This window comes from Oncorhynchus mykiss, chromosome 26 (genome assembly GCF_057628025.1).
Source record: "Oncorhynchus mykiss isolate SJ-2025 chromosome 26, ASM5762802v1, whole genome shotgun sequence".
Lineage (NCBI taxonomy): Eukaryota > Metazoa > Chordata > Actinopteri > Salmoniformes > Salmonidae > Oncorhynchus > Oncorhynchus mykiss.
Genome location: NC_143047.1, coordinates 6,390,094 through 6,411,809, shown reverse-complemented (window position 1 = coordinate 6,411,809; position 21,716 = coordinate 6,390,094). Strand labels below are relative to the sequence as shown.

The following is a 21,716-nucleotide window of genomic DNA, read 5'->3' as shown; positions in this document are numbered from 1 at the left end:
CTAAAACAAAGAAAACACAAAAGAACTAGGGTCAGAACGTGAATCTATCAAATAGAGGTGCGCCAACGTTGTACAGTATTAATGTTTTATTTATCTGACCAGGTAAGTTGACTGAGAACACATTCTCATTTACAGCAGCGACCTGGGGATGTAATTAGTCAAATCGGTCACACTACGACATACAACCAAATGAACCACAATTCATTCATAATACTTTGAATATACATTTTTACGGACAAATTGTTGTTATTTTTTTCTGTTTTATTTTGTGTGAAATCGTTAAGAATAATATTAATAAACCAGTCTGCACACCACCAAGGTGAATTGGTTTAGTCTTGACTCTTGGTTGACAGTGTCGGGGGATGGGTAATGAACTGTGCAAAATCAACACAAATTTGTTTCTATCTGTCTTTGTTATTTCTTTTAGATATTTATGAGGAACTTGGAGACAAGTCAGGGAAAGATGAACGGAGGAAAGTACAGAGACATCCTTGTTGAAAACCTGCTCCAGAGCGCTCAGGACCTCAGACTCCATCAGCACAATGACCGTAAGCACACAGCCAAGACAATGCAGGAGTGGCTTCGGGACAAGTCTCTGAATGTCCTTGAGCGCCCCAGCCAGAGCTGGGACTTGAACTCGATCAAACATCTCTGGAAAGACCTGAAAATAGCTTTGCAAGCGACTCTCCTCGTCCACCCTGACAGAGCTTGAGAGGATCAGCAGGTGTGCCAAGCTTGTAACGTCATACCCAAGACAACTCTATGCTGTAATTAGAGGTTGACCGATTAATCGGAATGGCCGATTAATTTGGGCTGATTTCAATTTTTCATGACAATCGGAAATCGGTATCCGGACACCGAAATCGCACACCGATTTGGCCGATTTAATTTATTATTTTTTTACAGCTTTATTTAATCTTTATTTAACTAGGCAAGTCAGTTAAGAACACATTATTATTTTCAATGAAGGCCTAAATTGATTTTATTGATGTATTATATTAAGTTAAAATAAGTGTTCATTCAGTATTGTTGTAACTGTCATTACTACAAATAAAAAAAATAAAAGAAATCGTCCGATTAATCGGTATCAGCTTTTTTGAGTCCTCCAATAATCTGTATCGGTATCTGCGTTGAAAAATCATAATCGGTCGACCTCTAGCTGTAATCACCGCCAAAGGTGCTTCAACAAAGTACTGAGTAAAGGGTCTTATGTAAATGTGATATTTCAGTTTTAGATTTTTAATACATTTGCAAAAATGTATAAAAACATGTTTTGCTTTGTCATTCTGGGGTATTTTGTGTAGATTGATGAGGAGGAAAAAAAAATTGAATCCATTTTAGAATTAGGCTGTAATGTAGCAAAATGTGGAAAAGGTCAAGCGGTCTGAATACTTTCCGAAGGCACTGTATAAGAAAGATTGACATAGAGAAAGAGAGTGAGAAAGAATGGCAGAAAGACAGAGAGAGCTCTAAAGTTAACTACAGTAGCTTTGCCATAAGAATCGTGGAATAGTTCTAGGTGGACTGTGAAGTTGTTAACTCTACTCGGCTCTGTTATCAACAGCCACACACACACACACACACACACACACACACACACACACACACACACACACACACACACAAAAGCACGCATACAAATATTCAGCGTTGCATGGTCTGTTGGTCATTTGAACCCGAGCTAATATGTGTCATCTCGTCTGGCCACCCTCTAAAATCAGCCTTCATCAGTCTGTCTCAAAGTCCCTTATTTTCCTAATTTTCCCCTCTACTCCCATCTCGCCCTCAGTCCTATTTCAGAGCACTTCTACTGTTCTGGTAATGGAAAGATTAATACTTCTCCAGTGCCAATCCAAGTTGATAGATCACAGCCTCAACAATTCACAAACAATGGGTTTGATTATCAGTGGGAGATATTAAAGGTCAACTGCAAAACCCAGCATCATATGATGCAAAATGCATCATACAGGCCAGATTTACGGTATTTTGGAAAGTGACAAATCTTGAAAACTTGATGGCTGACATGCAAAACATTTTTGGGATTATATCAATAACGGACTAATGAAACAAATACCAAAAGGCAGTGTTTGGGTGAAGTTTTCCTTTAAAGTCGCAACCACTTTACAGTCTTTACACACTTGTCTTGTGGTAGTTAAAGCACACGAGCGCACACGGCCATTCAAAAGTTTGGGTTACTTAGAAATGTCCTTGTTTTTGAAAGAAAAGCAAATTTTTTTGTCGATTAAATTAACATAAAATTGTCTCTCGCAAAACACCAATCTCAATGTCAACAGGAAAGAGGTGACTCCGGGTTGCTGGCCTTCTGGGCAAACTTGCTAAGAAAAAAACACATCTCAGACTGGCCAATAAAAATAAAAGATTAAGATGGGCAAAAGAACACAGACACAGACAGACGAACTCAGCCTAGAAGGCCAGCATCCCGGAGCCACCTCTTCACTGTTGACGTTGAGACTGGTGTTTTGCGGGTACAATTTAATGAAGCTACCAGTTGAGGACTTGTGAGGTTTCTGTTTCTCAAACCAGACACTCTAATGTACTTGTCCTCTTGCTCAGTTGTGCACTGGGGCCTCCCGCTCGTCTTTCTATTCTGGTTCGGGCCAGTTTGCGCTGTTCTGTGAAGGAGTAATACACAGCTGTGTACGAGATCTTCAGTTTCTTGGCAATTTCTCGCATGAAATAGCCTTCATTTCTCAGAACAAGAATAGACTGGCGAGTTTCAGAATAAATGTCTTTGTTTCTGGCTATTTGAGCCTGTAATCGAACCCACACATGCTGATGCTCCAGATACTCAACTAGTCTAAAGAAGGCCAGTTTTATTGCTTCTTTAATTAACACAACAGCTTTCAGCTGTGCTAGCATAATGGCAAAAGGGTTTTCTAACTATCAATCAGCTTTTTAAAATGATAAACTTGGATTAGCTAACAAAACGTGCCATTGGAACACATGAGTGAAGGCTTCTGATAATGTGCCTCTGTACGCCTGTGTAGGTACTCCATTAAAAATCTGCCATTTCCAGCTACAATAGTCATTTACAACATTAACAATGACCAATTTGATGTTATTTTAATGGACAAAAATTTGCTTTTCTTTCAAACACAAGGACATTTCTAAGTGTCCCCACACTTTTAAACGGTAGTGTGAATAGAAAGCACATGTAGTACTATAAACACATGGCATGTGGGGTGGCAGTGTAGCCTAGTGGTTAGAGCGTTGGACTAGGAACCGGAAGGTTACAAGTTCAAACGCCCGAGCTGACAAGGTACAAATCTGTCGTTCTGCCCCTGAACAGGCAGTTAACCCACTGTTCCTAGGCCGTCATTGAAATTAAGAATTTGTTCTTAACTGACTTGCCTAGTTAAATAAAGGTAAAAAAAAAAAGAGGGACTACAGTCTAGGACACTAGTCTAGGAATTCTAGGTGGGAATGGTTTTCAGGTTACTGAGGGCCAGAAGGAGAGAGAGAAAGTGTGTTGTTTAAATTTAACTAAAGTTCTGCAGCAGCCTGCAGAAACATGAGAGACAGCGCAAGAAGCAAAATAAAGGATTCTGGACAAATATCCATGATCTATGACTCATTACCTATCTGTTAGCTATCCCTTATCTATCATAGATCATCGGTATCAATCACAGAGGCCCAGAAAAAAATACTTTCAGAATATGGTTTGAAAAATGTAAAGAAACTCTTCACCTAATGGGGAAAAAAAGGTGATTCAGCAGTGTGTAAGGTGTATTTGGCTTTCTCTGAACTGTGTGAAAATCGGTTAATCTTCACGCATGAATGCAAGGACTCTCTCACATACACACAGACTCCACACAGCAAGAGAGTGTGTGTGAGCAATCAGAGCCATAGTAAAAAAGAAAAGCAAATCCTGGTTAAGGTCATTCAATTCTAGTTTGAATAAAAGGTCAATGTCATAATCATATAATGTTTGTTTACAATATGGAGGATTGTTTGCTGAGCTAAACCCCAGCTGTCACAGGGACACAGGGGAAGGAGAACGCTTCTAGACAAACTAAACACCTTCTTTGCCCGCTTTGAGGATAATACAGTGCCACCGTCGCGGCTCGCTAACAAAGACTGCGCCCTTTCCGTCAGTGGCTGACGTGAGTAAATAAAAAAAAATGTTAACCCTCGCAAGGCTGCTGGCCTAGACGGCATCCCTATCCGCGTTCTCAGAGCATGCGCAGACCAGCTGACTGGTGTGTTTACGGACATATTTAATCGCTCTCTATCCCAGTCTGTTGTCCCCACATGCTTCAAGATGGCTACCATTGTTCCTGTACCCAAGAAGGCAAAGAAAACTGAACTAAATGACTACCCCGTAGCATTCACTTCTGTCATCATGAAGTGCTTTGAGATGCTAATCAAGGATCATATCACCGCCACCTTACCGGCCACCCTAGACACACTTCAGTTTGCATACCGCCCCAACAGGTCCACAGATGACGCAATCGCCATCACACTGCACACTGCCCTATCCCATCTGGACAAAAATAATATTTATGTAAGAATGCTGTTCATTGACTACAGCTCAGCATTCATCACCATCGAACCTTCCAAGCTCATCATCAAGCCGGAGGCCCTGGGTCTCAACCTCTCCCTGTGCAAATGGGTCCTGGACAATCTGACAGGCCGCCCCCAGATGGTGAAGGTAGGAAACAACATCTCCACTTTGCTGACCCTCAACACTGTGGCCCCACAAGGGTGTGCGCTCAGCCCTCTCCTGTACTCCCTGTTCACCCACAACAGTGTGGCCATGCACGCTTCCAATTAAATCACTACCACAGTAGTGGGCTTGAACACCAACAATGACGAGACAGCCTACAGGGAGGAGGTGAGGGCACTCGGAGTGTGGTGTCAGGAAAATAAGCTCTCACTCAACGTCAAAAAACCAAAAGGAGATGATTGTGGACTTCAGGAAACAGCAGAGGGAGCACCCCCCCATCCACATCAAAGAGACAGCAGTGGAGAAGATATAAAGTGTTGTTCCTCGGCGTACACATCATAGACAAACTGAAATGGTCCACCCACACAGGCAGTGTGGTGAAGACGGTGCAACAGCACCTCTTCAACCTCAGGAGGCTGAAGACATTTGGCTTGTCACCCAAAACCCTGCCAAACTTTAACAGATGCACAATCGAGAGCATCCTGTCGGGCTGTATCGCAGCCTGGTACGGCAACTGCTCCTCCCTCAACCGCAAGGCTCTCCAGATGGTGGTGCGTTCTTCACAATGCATCACCGGGGGCAAACTACCTGCCCTCCATGACACCTACAGCACCTGCCAAAAAGATCATCAAGGGCAACAACCACCCAAACAACTGCCTGTTCACCCCGCTATCATCCAGAAGGCGAGGTCTGTACAGGTCAAAGCTGGGACCGAGAGCTTGAGAAACAGCTTCTATCTCAAGGTCATCAGACTGCTGAACAGCAGTCACTAACTCAGAGAGGCTGCTGCCTACATTGAGTCCCAATCACTGGACACTTTAATAAATGGATCACTAGTCACTTTAAACAATGCCACTTTAATAATGTCTACATATCTTACATTACTCATATCACATGTATATACCATCGATTGCATCTTGCCTATGCCGCTCAGCCATATACTTATATGTACATACTCTCATTCACCCCTTTAGATTTGTGTGTATTAGGTAGTTGTTGGGGAATTGTTCGATTACTTGTTAGGTTGGTGTGTATTAGGTAGTTGTTGGGAATTTTTAGATTGCTTGTCAGACATTACTGCACTGTTGGAACTAGAAGCACAAGCTTTTCGCTACACTCGCATTAACATCTGCAAACCATGTGTATGAGACCAAAAACATTTTATTTGATTTGATAAACACTAAAGCTGAAGGTTACGCTAGATCACAGACTAACTAATCTCACCTCAGTTTACAATCAATAATTTACCTGGTTATGCATAAACACGCACGGACGCCAACACACTAATACTCACAAACATGCTCAGGCGTACACACAGGCACACACAACGTCCTCCTCAGCCCCCTGTAGAGAGTGACGCTACAACAGATGAAGTTGAGTATCCTTCAATGGCCTGCAGAAATAACAACTGCAGAGATAGTTACCTCGTCCCATCTGCCCTATTTTGTTGTTCTAACATACTGTCGCCTCCGACGGCTCACTCTGGATGACTCAGTAACAACATAAAACAAAGACAGAACACATAACAGAGGACACACACACACACACACACACACAGTCTAGAGAAGGACATCCAAGATAGTAAACACAGCACACCAAGGTCAAATTCCTGGGGAAAACTTTTAGGAGATAGTACCTTTAAGGAAAATAATTGTGAGAAAATATATCAGAAAAAGGTAGAGATGCAGGACACAAACATTCTGTAGGTAGACGACAACAGAGAGAGATACTGTAGGAAGAGAGGGACAGAAGTAAAAGAAGGGTACAGAAGGGCTACAATGACAGCACAAATGCTCTATTCACTCAAGGGGGAACGGAAGGAGAGAACAGAGGAGTGCTGCTCACCTCTCACTCCTGTTCACACAGGAACACACACACACACACCTCTCTTTCCGTCCCTCTCTCACACACACACTCTTGTTCTGTCTCTCTCTCACCTTTCCATCTGTGAGACGTGCTTGTAGGTCTGACAAGAACATTGACAGCTGACGGTGAAAACAAAGCCGGCATACACACCACACCGAGTGGACAAACACAGACCCACACAGTCGATAGTGAAAAGCCGCTGTGACCTTTGCACATTCTTTCGACCGGCGTGTTTGTGTAAGCTCCAATCGTTTCCTCTCTGTGTGTCAAGTGTCTACCAAGCGTGTAGCTGCAAGTCCACGTTGTTGTGGACAGCCACGCTTTCAATAAGTCTCTCTCTCAGAGAAAGGGGCGAGAGAAGCTGGAAGGAGAACAAGAGAAAGGGGGAGTGGTTTCACCGTGCACACGGTTAACCCTCTGTGACAAAAGACAGGAGTTGGTTGGAGCTCAGGAATGCAAGACTCTCTCTCATTGTCTAACCTGATTCCAAAGAGTGGATGATTAAACACTGTGTGTGTGTGTGTGTGTGTGTGTGTGTGTGTGTGTGTGTGTGTGTTTGTGTGTGTGTGTGTGTGTGTGTGTGTGTGTGTGTGTGTGTGTGTGTGTGTGTGTGAATTCCTTCAATTCACATTTTATTCTGCTTCCTGTAGGGTGTGGATAATTCAAATTAGAATGTATTGTTTGAATAAAATTACATTCAGACATTCCGAATTTCATTGGTTAAAACCTCATTTCAGCCAGTGTTTATTCCACAAGTTACCACCAGCTAAAGCTATGAAGTTGAAATGCCTATTTACTCTGTTCCATCTCACTGAGCAATCCACTATCTCATCAGCCCAGCCACGCAATTTATAAACTTGATCTCCGCTATAAAAAGCATCTAGACATTATCTCCCATTTCTTTTAGACTAGCGTTTGGTTTTCAACAGCAGAGATTTGTATAAACCTCGCGGTCTGTCTCTCTGACATTTGCAACATTGTTTCAATATTCAAATTCGATCTCCAGCTGTTCCATAGTAATGAACATTTTGGGATGAGACAGACAGACAGGTAGACAGGTGGCATAATGTTTATGGATATATACTAAGTATCCTGCATTATTAGCTCGACTTCGTCTTGGGCCTAACAACACCTGTGTGCGCTTACGTACGTATGTGCATGTGTGTGTGTGTGTGTGTGTGTGTGAGTTCATGCGACGGGGGAGTTCAGCTCTCTAATTAAAGTAGACACAATGCTGTTTTTGCTAAACAGAGAGCTAGTTGGAGCCTGCGTCTGGCCTGCTTTCTAAATTAAGCTGTGATGATCGATCCCTTATCAGAGGCAGTAATAACTGGAGAAAGTCTGAAGGGAGATTGAACTGAGCTGAGGAGCAGAGAGTACAGTCTCAGCACTACTTATCTCTCACACAGGAGCACAACAATACTGTCTCTACCCATGCAAGGCCAGTCACAGGGATATGTATGTGTGGGGAGATACTGTGTGTGTGTGTGTGTGTGTGTGTGTGTGTGTGTACACGTCTGTGTGTGTGAGAGAGAAAAAAAAGTTACATCCTGAAATTCAATCTCAGTCCCTAGAGCACCAGTTTCCCATTGAGCCTCCAAGCTAAACCAAGACAGTCCGATTCCAGTAGAAACAACACAAACAACTGGTAGCAGCGCTCGCTGTTCTATACCAATAACAAAAAGAAAACACGCTGATGAAACGGATAGTGATTCATACAGTACTTCTACAGCCACCAGTTTTAAGGTTTCACATTGCTAATGGACCTTTGGGTCAGTTGAACTGGTTTCACTGCTTTCTTGTAGTCTCCAGTGCTCTTTCTCCTCTGGTTGCTTTGGGTAGAAGTTACCCATAGGCACAGTTATAAATCAAGGATCAGCTTACCTTCCGCCATTCCTGACCTTAACCATTAGAGGAGAGGCAGCAAGGAACTGACCTTAGATCAGTGTCCAGGGATGTTGGCTCAGGATCCGGTGGCTGTCAAACCAGATGACTAATGCAGGTTAACACCTCTGCCTATCTCCTAATTATGAGGTTAAAGGTCTGGCTGGGCCTTGGCCAGTAAACCTAAAGTCCCCCCACCACAACACCCATACAGGGGGTCCGACATAAACGGGAGAGTGGCCAGGGTTCAGGGTTGGGTTTCCCCACCAGCATAAAATGTGTGGGAAGGGGAAGAGAGAGAAGGGAGATGACATGGTTTAGGTTTCCCTGGCTCCCACGTATGTTCCACATAAATTGGTGGGTAGGAAATAGTGAGGAGGGGGGTGGGGCTGTATTTGCCCTCCCAAGAACATTCGGGAACGCCTCCATGCTTCCTATGAGAAACACCGTTTCTCAGTGCAACTTGTCTGCTCTACCTTCAAAAGGAGGCGTGGCCGGGAAGACTGCTACTTGTGTTCAAAACGCAGGATAAACAAACTGCCAGACAGCTAATCTCTTCTCCATAGGAGTTGCAGACACTGGGCTGATCTGATCACTGCCTTTCTCCCCCGCGGAGACAACTAATGGGTTGGCTCTCAGCACCACCGAGCAAGACAGATAACTGCTACAAAACACACACGCATATAGACAGACACTCAATCGCAGATGTGCACACACACACACACAACAATTTGCCCTGGCATTTTAGCCACACCTGCCCACATCACTGTGCACGCACCCCCCCCCCCCCCCCCCCCCCATGTTACTTGCACATAACATAGGCAGCACACCAGTACAGCGTTTTTCAAAATGTACTGTACCAGTGACCAGCGAAACATGGTCCTCCTCCTCTTTTAACCAGCTCATGTTTAAGACAAATACAACACTTAGAAACCACTGGAGGCACAACTCACCACGACAACTGTGCCTCTGTTGCCTCCCTTCTGTGCAGTCTGTCTCTGTATCTTCTCTGCTGTCACTGTCAGTCTATCACGACTTCACATAGAGCCAACACATTAAGGAACTGGCAGTACATCCGTCTCTCTCTGGTTACTTCCTACCTCCACCGCACTCACCTCTGACCTGTCTCCGCTAAGCCTCCTTTCCCACAGCACTGGTACCAGAAGACCAGGGTATCATGCTTGGCCCAGCAACATCCTAGTCGTGAATGAATAGACTCATATACCAGATAAAGAAGAATAATGACAGAATAAATGCTTAACAGATGACCAATGGCTCATAATACCTTATAAAAGCCTAACTACTATCCTAAGGGTTAATTACTATTACACTATAATTTAGAGCCAAAACATACAACTGGCAGTACATCTGTCGGTGTCAGTCCGTGTCTCTGCTTTTTATTCGTGCCTCCACTGCACTTGACTGCTGCAGCAGCAGCTGAGCTGTCTGTGCTTCTAGGTCTAGCATGCTCTTTCCATGGCATAGTCTGACCAGGTGAATCAAGGTGAACGCTATGATCCCTTATTGATGTCACTTGTTAAATCTACTTCAAATCAGTAAAGATGAAGGGGAAAGAGAGAGGATTTTTAAGCCTGGAGACTATTGAGATGGATTGTGTGCCATTCAGAGTGTGAATATATCGTAGTAACCTCAAAGCTCATCACTAAGCTAAGGACCCTGGGACTAAACACCTCCCTCTGCAACTGGATCCTGGATATCATGACGGGACGCCCACAGGTGGAAAGGATAGGTAACAACACATTACCACGCTGATCCTCAATACAGGGGCCACCTCAGGGGTGCGTCCTCAGTCCCCTCCTGTACTCCCTGTTCACCCATGACTACATGGCCAGGCACGACACCAACACCATTATTAAGGTTGCCGACGACACAACAGTGGTAGGCCTGATCACGACAACGATGAGACAGCCTATAGGGAGGAGGTCAGAGACCTGACCGTGTGGTGCAGGATAACAACCTCTCCCTCAACGCGATCAAGACAAAGGAGATGATTGTGGCCTGCAGCAAAAGGAGGATTGAGCACGCCCCCAATTCTCATCGACGGGGCTATAGTGGAACAGGTTGAGAGCTTCAAGTTCCTTGGTGTCCACATCACCAACAATCTAACATGGTCCAAACACACCAAGACACTTGTGAAGAGGGCACGACAAAGCCTATTCAGGGGACTGACAAGATTTGTCATGGGTCCTCAAATCATCAAAAAGTTCTACAGCTGCACCATCGAGAGCAACCTGACTGGTTGCATCACTGCCTGGTTTGGCAACTGCTGGGCCTCCAACTGCAAGGCATGACAGAGGGTAGTGCGTACGGCCCAGTACATCGCTGGGACCAAGCTTCCTGCCATCTAGGACCTTTATACCAGGCAGTGTCAAAGGACGGCCCTAAAAATTCCCAAAGACTCCAGCCACCCTAGTCATAGACTGTTCTCTCTGCTACCGCACAGCAAGCAAGCAAAATCTGTCTTCTAACAAAATCATCTGTAGCGTCCGAACGGTTTAGCCTACAAACTATTATGACCCCTCTATCATGGGACTGATGGGACTCTTACGAACACGATGCGTCTTGGCACTCGTCTGAAGTCGGCACAGCCGATCTGCCAACTTCTGTCTGTAACGTCCAAACAGTTTGGGCTACACTCTAATTTGACTCCTCTGTGAAAAGGTGAGACTCTCTAGGATGACCACAGGCCTCACAAGACTCATCTGAAGGTCCCCCAGGATCCGTTGAAAATAAAAACAATTGAGGTACAGTATATATGGAGACTGTTTAGTGCCAAAAAAATAAGGGGATAAACACACGTCCAAAAAATAACAAATGTTTCCTGATCTCTCTTATTTATCTCAGACATAAGACAGACCCCTCAGAACAAACTTCCTTGTCATGTTTTTTGGGGCTATCTGTTGCTATTCAATCCGATAGTATGGGCTAATAGTAGTAAGGCCCCCAACAATGCTTCATCAAATTATTTCATCATTTTTGGGCTTAGACAGGGCTTAGACTCTTAAGGGTTAATTAAGTGATAACGCCCGAGAAGGCGGTGTATAAAGGATTCATTGGCACCGGTGTCGTCTCAGGCCGGCAAAACCGTGCCAATATATCCCCCAAACACCGGCTTCGAGGGCATTATCACTTTCATACAACGGGTTACCAACATATTCAAATAATGATTGACATATTTTCATTAAATACATTATTTTGATTCATTTATTCATTCTATTTCATCCTTCCACAAGTCCCGACACAAATCTAGGGTTGCTACCCAAGCAGGCTGTTCTATCGGTTCGGTTGCCAGAGATGCGACCCAGTCGTTCATTCTAAATGTGCCATTGCCAAATTGGCTGGCAACGTTCTTATCCCTGTCAATCAGTGCAGACAGAATAACAACAGTAGCTGAATTTGTTGAATCGATTTTCTAGTGGCATTCATTTGGATACATCCATAATAATGAGCAAATGAGGCGCGATTTCGCCTGGCATAGAGAATGTGCTCTCTCGTCAGGACACTGCTGTTCAGAGGAGCTAGCCAACAACACAGCTAACACAACAACTTCAAACGTAAGCTGGAAAGACGACATACTAGCTGCACATACTAGCTGCATTTATTTTGTACACATTCATAATCTTGCTTCCAGCTGATTCATGATTTCGACTGGCTGAGAAACGCTGCCTGCCTCTCTCTGTCTCGTCCCGACTCCCAACCCCTACACGTTCATTACTATGCGACAGTTGGAGATCGAATTCAAACTTTAATATTGAACCAATGTTGCAAATGTCGGAGAGAGACAGCAAGGTTTACACAAATCTCCACTGTTGAAAACTAAATGCTAGTCTAAAAAGAGATATTTTAAAGTCAAATATTTACCCGGTGGCAATTTGTGGAATAGGTTGAGTGCGCTGGAGTGCGCTTTTAACCAATCAGCAATCAGGATTAGACCCAAATGTCATAAAATTAAGCAATAATGCATGGGGGGGGGGGGGGGGGGGGGGGTGTATATGGCTTAAGCACAACGCATAGTGGAGAATGCCAAGAGATTGCAGAGCTGTCATCAATGGCAAAGGGTGGCTACTTTTAAATATATTTTGATTTGTGTGACACTTTTTTTGCTTACTATATGATTCCATATGTGTTATTTCATAGTTTAAGTCTTCACTATTATTCTACAATGTAGAAAATAGTAAAAATAAAGGTCAACTGTTGAATGAGTAGGTGTGTCCAAACTTTTGACTGGTACTGTATATATTACACACTAGCGTTCAAAAGTTTGGGGTCACTTAGAAATGTCCTTGTTTTTGAAAGAAAAATCAAATGTTTTGTCCATTAAAATAACATCAAATTAATCAGAAATAGAGTGTAGACATTCTTAATCTTCTAAATGGCTATTGTAGCTGGAAACTGCAGTTTTTTATGTATCTCCATAGGTGTACAGAGGCCCATTTTCAGCAACCATCACTCCAGAGTTCCAATGGCACGTAGTGTTAGCTAATCCAAGTTTATAATTTCATAAGGCTGACTGATAATCAGAAAACCCTTTTGCAATTATGTTAGCACAGTTTTCAACTGTTGTTCTGATTAAAGAAGCAATAAAACTTGCCTTCTTTAGACTAGTTGAGTATCTGGAGTGTCACCATAGGTGGGTTTGATTACAAGCTCAAAATGGCCAGCAACAAAGGCCTTTCTTCTGAAACTCGTCAGTCTATTTTTGTTCTGAGAAATGAAGGCTATTCCACGTGAGAAATTGCCAAGAAACTGAAGATCTCGTATAATGCTGTGTACTACTCCCTTTACAGAACAGCCCAATTCGGCTCTAACCAGAATAGAAAGAGGAGTGGGAGGACCCGGTACACAACTGAGCAAGAAGACAAGTACATTAGAATGTCTAGTTTGAGAAACCGTCGCCTCACAAGTCCTCAACTGGTAGCTTCATTAAATAGTACCCGCAAAACTCCAGTCTCAACGTTAACAGTGAAGAGGCGTCTCAGGGATGCTGGCCTTTTCCAACTACAATAGTCATTTACTACATTAACAATGTCTACGCTGTATTTCTGATCAATTTGATTTTAAATGGACCAAAAAAAAAGTGCTTTTCTTTAAAAAACAAGGACATTTCTAAGTGACCCAAAACTTTTGAACGTCAGTGTACATATACACTACCACTCAAAAGTTTAAGAACACCTACTCATTCAAGGGTTTTTCTTAATTTTTACTGTTTTAAATAATAGTGAAGACACCAAAACTATGAAAAAAGTGTTAAAACAAATCAAAATGTATTTCATACTTGAGATTCTTCAAATAGCCAGCCTTTGCCTTGATGACAGCTTTGCAAACTCTTTGCATTCTCAGCTTCACGAGGTGACTGTGACTGTGACACCTGTGACTCAGTGCCTTCAAAAAACAACAACATCATTAACTTAACTTGGTAGTTAATCATCCAAAGCTGGCCGGCACTCAAAGAAAATAAATGAATCGCTAGAAACAGAGATCATGAACATAAAGAACATGTCATATCAGAGAACATCTCCATGTATGAGAGAGTAAACTAAGGGTTTCTCATCTGAGAGAGAAAAATAGAGGAATAGAGAGGGAGAGAGCGAGAGCGAAAGAGAAAGAGAGATGGAAGTGTGACAGTAGGCCTTATGGGAAAAGGGAGAAGAAAGAGGGACTGTTTATGGGGGGGGGGGGGGGGAGGAGATGAGAGGCGTGGGGTGCAGTGGAGAGAAGGGTGATAAAGGATGGGGTATAGCTTATTTCCCCAGTGGAGTAGAAGCTCCATTTCTTACCTTCCAAAGCAGAAGATGAGAGGCATTTATCTCTCTGAAAGAGTAGTGGATGAGAGGTGGAAGAGAGGAGGAGTGGATAAGATGGACAAGATGAAGGGGGTAAGGGCTATTAGAAGGGGAGAAGAGGAGAGAGGGAGGAGGTAGGTTTAGAGATGGTGAGAGGGGAGGGAGAAGTGTAACAGATGGAAAGAGGGGAAGAGGGACAATGAGGACAGCAGAAGTGTAGCGAGGGGTGGTGAGGAAGGGACGAGGATGCTTACTTCAGGGATAGGAGAGACTTCCATTATGAGCCTGTACGAATCACATCTCCTCTCTGTTAATCTCTTCCTTATTTTTTCCTCTCTCAATATGAAGAGTTTATTTCCAAAACCAATTTTTCACATTTGTGTTTTTTTCATCAGAAATGATTGCTTATGGGTTATGTTCATGTGTGTGTAAAATATGACTGTTCTCAAATGTTTGATTCATAGATTTTTAGATGTGTATCGAAATCGTTTATCTTCTTTTACGGTATATATCCATTGTTAAGTTGGAATGGGATGTTCGTATCCTGTATGTTTGACTGTGACATGTGGTTGTCTCACCTAGCTATCTTAAGATGAATGCAACTGTAAGTTACTCTGGCTAAAAACATCTGCTAAATGTATCAAGAATTCAAGGTAAGACCCAGATGCAGACACGTCAAATTGACAATGGTTTAATATTCCAACAGGGGGCAGGCAATAGACAGGTCAAGGCAGGCATGGGTCAGTAAACCAGAGGAGGGGCAAGGGTACCGGACGGCAGGCAGGCTCATGGTTAGGGCAGGCAGGGGTCAGCAATCCAGAGGTGGGGAAAAGGTACAGGTCGGCAGGCAGGCTCAGTGTCAGGGGCAGGCGGGCTCAGAGTCAGAACAGGCAAGGGTCAAAACCAGGAGGGAGAGGAAAAAGGAGAGACTGGGAAAGGCAGGAGCCGAGAACAACGACGCTGGTTGACTTGACAAACAAGATGAAGTGGCAACGGACAAACAGCGAACAAAGGCATAAATACACAGGGGATGATGGGGACGATGGGAGACACCTGGAGGGGGATGGAGACAATCACGAGGACAGGTGAAACAGATCAGGGTGTGACAAAATCACTACGATGTCAAATGTAAATGTTATACATACAGATCTCAAATTACTGTAACTATTTAAAAAAATAAAATGCGCCTGGATGTCACAATTGTATCATTTGCACAGTTCTTTATTAAACATGTCGTTATTTGTTACATTTCACTCTGTAAAACTTAGCAGTACTACTTATTTTTTGAGTGAGAGGCGGATATATAGCATGCTTTTTAAAACATGATTATTTGTCTCTCTGAAATGAAACCATAAAATATGACAGATTTTAAACAAATAAATGTCTGTCATTGAACAACCCAATTCCATGATTACATAGTGAAAAAAAAACAGTGTTTCCTCTGACACATTGGTGAGACTTAGTTCTGGGTTATGTGAGCATTGTGTCAAGAAGCAGTGCGGCTTGGCTGGGTAGTGTTTCGTAGGATGCACAGCTCTCAACCTTTGCCTCTCCCGAGACAGTATGGGAGTTGCAGCGATGGAACAACACTGCAACTACCAATTGGTTAACTTGAAAAGTGTATACTCCCTCAATCTAAACAAACAGTTAGCATTTATCCCTTTCAATAACTACTGGTGGACTCACACACAGGACAATTTAAAACTTCCACCCCACTGCCTCCCATCTCCATCCCTATAACACCCCTGCCCCCCACCATCCCTAAAACATATACACGAGTGCAGAAGACATTAGGAACACCTGCTCTTTCCATGATATAGACTGACCAGGTGAATGGTAGAAGGTGCCAGGCGCACCGGTTTGAGAGTGTCAAGAACTGCAATGCTGCTGGGTTTTTCACGCCCAACAGATTCCCAGTTTCCCATGTGTATCAAGATTATTCCTAATATTGAGTTGCACACCCTTTTTCCGCCAGAACATCCTTAATTCGTCGGGGCATGGACTCGACAAGGAAGTCAAAAGCGTCCCAGAGGAATTCTGTCCCATGTTTGACTTCAATGCTTCCCAGTGTCAAGTTGGCTGTATGTCTTTTGGGTAGTGTGAACCATTCTTGACACACATGGGAAACTGGGAAACTGTCGGGCGTGAAAACCCAGCAGCATTGCAGTTCTTGACACTCTCAAACCGCTGCGCCTGGCACCTTCTACCATTCACCTGGTCAGTCTATATCATGGAAAGAGCAGGTGTTCCTAATGTCTTCTGCACTCGGTGTATATGTTTTAGGGATGGTTGGGGGCAGGGGTGTTATGGGAGGCAGTGGGGTGGAAGTTTTAAATTGTCCTGTGTGTGAGTCCACCAGTAGTTATTGACAGGGATAAATGCTAACTGTTTGTTTAGATTGAGTGAGGCCTATACACAACCCCCACTGCATGGCACTGACCATAAGCACACAGCACAGCAGGCTCTGATATATTGTGAGATACTCTACCCTCTCCTGTGTGCAAAGTGTTTAGTCAGAACACCACCTGACCCTCTAAGCCCTGTGGGAGAGCCAATCAGGCAGTGGTAAAGACAATAAGCGCCTTCCACTTTCACTGGTCAGGGTTCTGAGGTCAAGAGGTAGGGGTCAGGGTGAGAGAGGTATTGTGCCTAACCGGTCAGCTCTGCAATGATGTGTCTGGCTCCTGTGAGGAGAGGACCAGTTTGATGCTGTGTGTGTGTGTGTGTGTGTGTGTGTGTGTGTGTGTGTGTGTGTGTGTGTGTGTGTGTGTGTGTGTGTGTGTGTAGTAGAGTTAAGGACCTATGAGAGCCTGTGAACCACATCAAATTCCCACCACCCACATATCAGTGTGAACGTTTACACCTAGAGCTCAATTTGATTATGATCCAATGCCCTGACAGAGACCTTATATGATTCTCACAGGATATAGCCTGTCACACAGCACGACCGGGAGAGAGTGTGTTTAACAAAGGATGAACACATGCACTCACCCACATACTGTATGCATGCTCACTAGGGTTGTCCCCGACTAAAATATATCTTAGTCGACCAAGAGTCGTCGGTTCCTTCGACCAATTAATGAGTCAACATTTTTAAATGCGATTTTTCCATATATTGACACATCCTATGTGTTTTAATCAAATCAACCATATTCACTGAGCTGGTCTGATGCTTTAAGCACACTCTTTGATTAAATAATTAAGACAGACAAATTGCTTGGGGGAGTCCGAACAGCAATTGATTTGATTGTGCCGGGCCAGGCTCAGACTTGCTGCACTGTGTTGTCCCTGCTGCATCGACCACCACAGAACATCAGTCTTCATTGCGCTGTCCGTGTTGCTGAAGCTGCAACATAAGCACAGCCATTTCTGACTGAAAAGTTCTGTCACCGAAAGCCCTCATTTGTTTAGGAAAAACATTCCCTTTTCCCTCAACACTTGCTCCCTTTACTTGCCACATGTATGCATTGCACTGCATGTGACCAAAGACCTATTCACACGGGACTAGTATTACTAGAGAATGTTGACTATGTAATTATTACTTCAGAATGTCCATTATTCCTGAGGACGATTCGGACGGGATTAGTTTATTCTAAACTGGCCCCTGAAATTATTAATATTTTTTTTTTTTGTAAATTGTGACGGAAGCCTGGAGGTTTTTATTCTAGGCACGAAGATACAGTATTTCAACATGTTCAGGTGATAGGGCCACACTGATGACTCGATAGGGCCACACTGATGACTTGGTTCCCAAGTTTCTAAACCATTGCAAAAAAAAATTGGTATAGTGTCGCCATAATATTTCATTGAGGGAGTGTGATCATAATCATTAGGATATTTTAGTGATCCGCAGTAGGTCCTAAATTCTCCCAGCCTTCAGATGTGAGTTGAACACTGTTTATTGGCTATGGTCGAGAAAGTTAAATGATCATTTCCAAACCTTTAGGTCAGTTGAATGCAGAGGACGTGACAAATAAAATTTAAACTAAAGTAAAAAATAAATAAAATGGGCACCGGTACCGAGTCAATGTGTGGGGGTAGGTAGGGGTAAAGTGACTATGTATAGATAATAAACAGCGAGTAGCAGCAGTGTAAAAACCAAGGGGTGGGGCAATGTAAATCGTCCGAGTTGCCATTTGATTAACTGTTCAGCAGTCTTATGGCTTGGGGGTAGAAGCTGTTAAGGAGGCCCTAAAGCTTACGCACTAATGATGCCAGATAGCCCAAAATAATGAAAGAAAAGCCTCAATATAGCCTATAAATATAAATTGCACATGAATGATACATTTATTGTTCTCTCTTTATTCAACCCGCCCTTCATCCACACAATATTTCATGACCCTAAATGCACCTGGCCCCTGGATATAATTGCAGGTTCTTCATCACTCACTCACACACACACACACACACACACACACACACACACACACACACACACACACACACAAAGTTACCCACACATCACCACATCTGGCTGTGAATATAGATTGTGTTTTAAATGTTTAATGAGGACAAATATAAAGCCAAACCATGTTAAGTGTGCTTGGATCAAAGCAATGGAGGCCAGGCAGACAGCAGGCTGACAGATAGGGGACCTGGAGGCGAAAGAAGCGCACACCTGTTTAGACGAGGTGCTGGCTAGCGGAGTTGAACACCTGTTTAGACGAGGTGCTGACTAGTGGAGTAGAACACCTGTTTAGACGAGGTGCTGGCTAGCGGAGTAGAACACCTGTTTAGACGAGGTGCTGGCTAGCGGAGTAGAACACCTGTTTAGACGAGGTGCTGGATAGCGGAGTAGAACACCTGTTTAGACGAGGTGCTGGCTAGCGGAGTAGAACACCTGTTTAGACGAGGTGCTGGCTAGCGGAGTAGAACACCTGTTTAGACGAGGTGCTGACTAGCGGAGTAGAACACCTGTTTAGACGAGGTGCTGGCTAGCAGAGTAGAACACCTGTTTAGACGAGGTGCTGGCTAGCGGAGTAGAACACCTGTTTAGACGAGGTGCTGGCTAGCGGAGTAGAACACCTGTTTAGACGAGGTGCTGGCTAGCGGAGTAGAACACCTGTTTAGACGAGGTGCTGGCTAGCGGAGTAGAACACCTGTTTAGACGAGGTGCTGACTAGCGGAGTAGAACACCTGTTTAGACGAGGTGCTGGCTAGCGGAGTAGAACACCTGTTTAGACGAGGTGCTGGCTAGCGGAGTAGAACACCTGTTTAGACGAGGTGCTGGCTAGCGGAGTAGAACACCTGTTTAGACGAGGTGCTGGCTAGCGGAGTAGAACACCTGTTTAGACGAGGTGCTGGCTAGCGGAGTAGAACACCTGTTTAGACGAGGTGCTGGCTAGCGGAGTAGAACACCTGTTTAGACGAGGTGCTGGCTAGCGGAGTAGAACACCTGTTTAGACGAGGTGCTGGCTAGCGGAGTAGAACACCTGTTTAGACGAGGTGCTGGCTAGCGGAGTAGAACACCTGTTTAGACGAGGTGCTGGCTAGCGGAGTAGAACACCTGTTTAGACGAGGTGCTGGCTAGCGGAGTAGAACACCTGTTTAGACGAGGTGCTGGCTAGCGGAGTAGAACACCTGTTTAGACGAGGTGCTGGCTAGCGGAGTAGAACACCTGTTTAGACGAGGTGCTGGCTAGCGGAGTAGAACACCTGTTTAGACGAGGTGCTGGCTAGCGGAGTAGAACACCTGTTTAGACGAGGTGCTGGCTAGCGGAGTAGAACACCTGTTTAGACGAGGTGCTGGCTAGCGGAGTAGAACACCTGTTTAGACGAGGTGCTGGCTAGCGGAGTAGAACACCTGTTTAGACGAGGTGCTGGCTAGCGGAGTAGAACACCTGTTTAGACGAGGTGCTGGCTAGCGGAGTAGAACACCTGTTTAGACGAGGTGCTGGCTAGCGGAGTAGAACACCTGTTTAGACGAGGTGCTGGCTAGCGGAGTAGAACACCTGTTTAGACGAGGTGCTGGCTAGCGGAGTAGAGCACCTGTTTAGACGAGGTGCTGGCTAGCGGAGTAGAACACCTGTTTAGACGAGGTGCTGGCTAGCGGAGTAGAACACCTGTTTAGACGAGGTGCTGGCTAGCGGAGTAGAACACCTGTTTAGACGAGGTGCTGGCTAGCGGAGTAGAACACCTGTTTAGACGAGGTGCTGGCTAGCGGAGTAGAACACCTGTTTAGACGAGGTGCTGGCTAGCGGAGTAGAACACCTGTTTAGACGAGGTGCTGGCTAGCGGAGTAGAACACCTGTTTAGACGAGGTGCTGGCTAGCGGAGTAGAAAACCTGTTTAGACGAGGTGCTGGCTAGCGGAGTAGAACACCTGTTTAGACGAGGTGCTGGCTAGCGGAGTAGAACACCTGTTTAGACGAGGTGCTGGCTAGCGGAGTAGAACACCTGTTTAGACGAGGTGCTGGATAGCGGAGTAGAACACCTGTTTAGACGAGGTGCTGGCTAGCGGAGTAGAACACCTGTTTAGACGAGGAGCTGGCTAGCGGAGTAGAACACCTGTTTAGACGAGGTGCTGGCTAGCGGAGTAGAACACCTGTTTAGACGAGGTGCTGGCTAGCGGAGTAGAACACCTGTTTAGACGAGGTGCTGGCTAGCGGAGTAGAACACCTGTTTAGACGAGGTGCTGGCTAGCGGAGTAGAACACCTGTTTAGACGAGGTGCTGGCTAGCGGAGTAGAACACCTGTTTAGACGAGGTGCTGGATAGCGGAGTAGAACACCTGTTTAGACGAGGTGCTGGCTAGCGGAGTAGAACACCTGTTTAGACGAGGTGCTGGCTAGCGGAGTAGAACACCTGTTTAGACGAGGTGCTGGCTAGCGGAGTAGAACACCTGTTTAGACGAGGTGCTGGCTAGCGGAGTAGAACACCTGTTTAGACGAGGTGCTGGCTAGCGGAGTAGAACACCTGTTTAGACGAGGTGCTGGCTAGCGGAGTAGAACACCTGTTTAGACGAGGTGCTGGCTAGCGGAGTAGAACACCTGTTTAGACGAGGTGCTGGCTAGCGGAGTAGAACACCTGTTTAGGCGAGGTGCTGGCTAGCGGAGTAGAACACCTGTTTAGACGAGGTGCTGGCTAGCGGAGTAGAACACCTGTTTAGACGAGGTGCTGGCTAGCGGAGTAGAACACCTGTTTAGACGAGGTGCTGGCTAGCGGAGTAGAACACCTGTTTAGACGAGGTGCTGGCTAGCGGAGTAGAACACCTGTTTAGGCGAGGTGCTGGCTAGCGGAGTAGAACACCTGTTTAGACGAGGTGCTGGCTAGCGGAGTAGAACACCTGTTTAGGCGAGGTGCTGGCTAGCGGAGTAGAACACCTGTTTAGACGAGGTGCTGGCTAGCGGAGTAGAACACTAGAAAAAGAAAAGGAGCAGATGCAATCATTTAATAACCTAATATCCAACATTTTCGACAGACAAGCTTCCTTCATTAGGGTATAATGACAAACACTGCCGGTTACTAGTTTATATAGT

At 44.8% G+C, this 21,716-nt stretch overlaps 1 protein-coding gene across 3 annotated transcripts in view; it reads right to left on the bottom strand.

Annotated features, from left to right (window-relative positions):
- Window positions 1–21,716, bottom strand: part of LOC110506282 (xylosyl- and glucuronyltransferase LARGE2s) — a 100,524-nt gene that overhangs the window by 40,887 nt on the left and 37,921 nt on the right. The window contains exon 1 of one of the 3 annotated variants that reach the window (XM_021585736.3): window positions 6,625–6,894. The exons of the other annotated variants lie outside the window; for them this stretch is intronic. The gene's annotated coding sequence lies outside the window, so the exon portion shown is untranslated. Of the gene's footprint in view, window positions 1–6,624; window positions 6,895–21,716 lie in introns of those variants that run through there. 3 annotated transcript variants of the gene reach the window in all.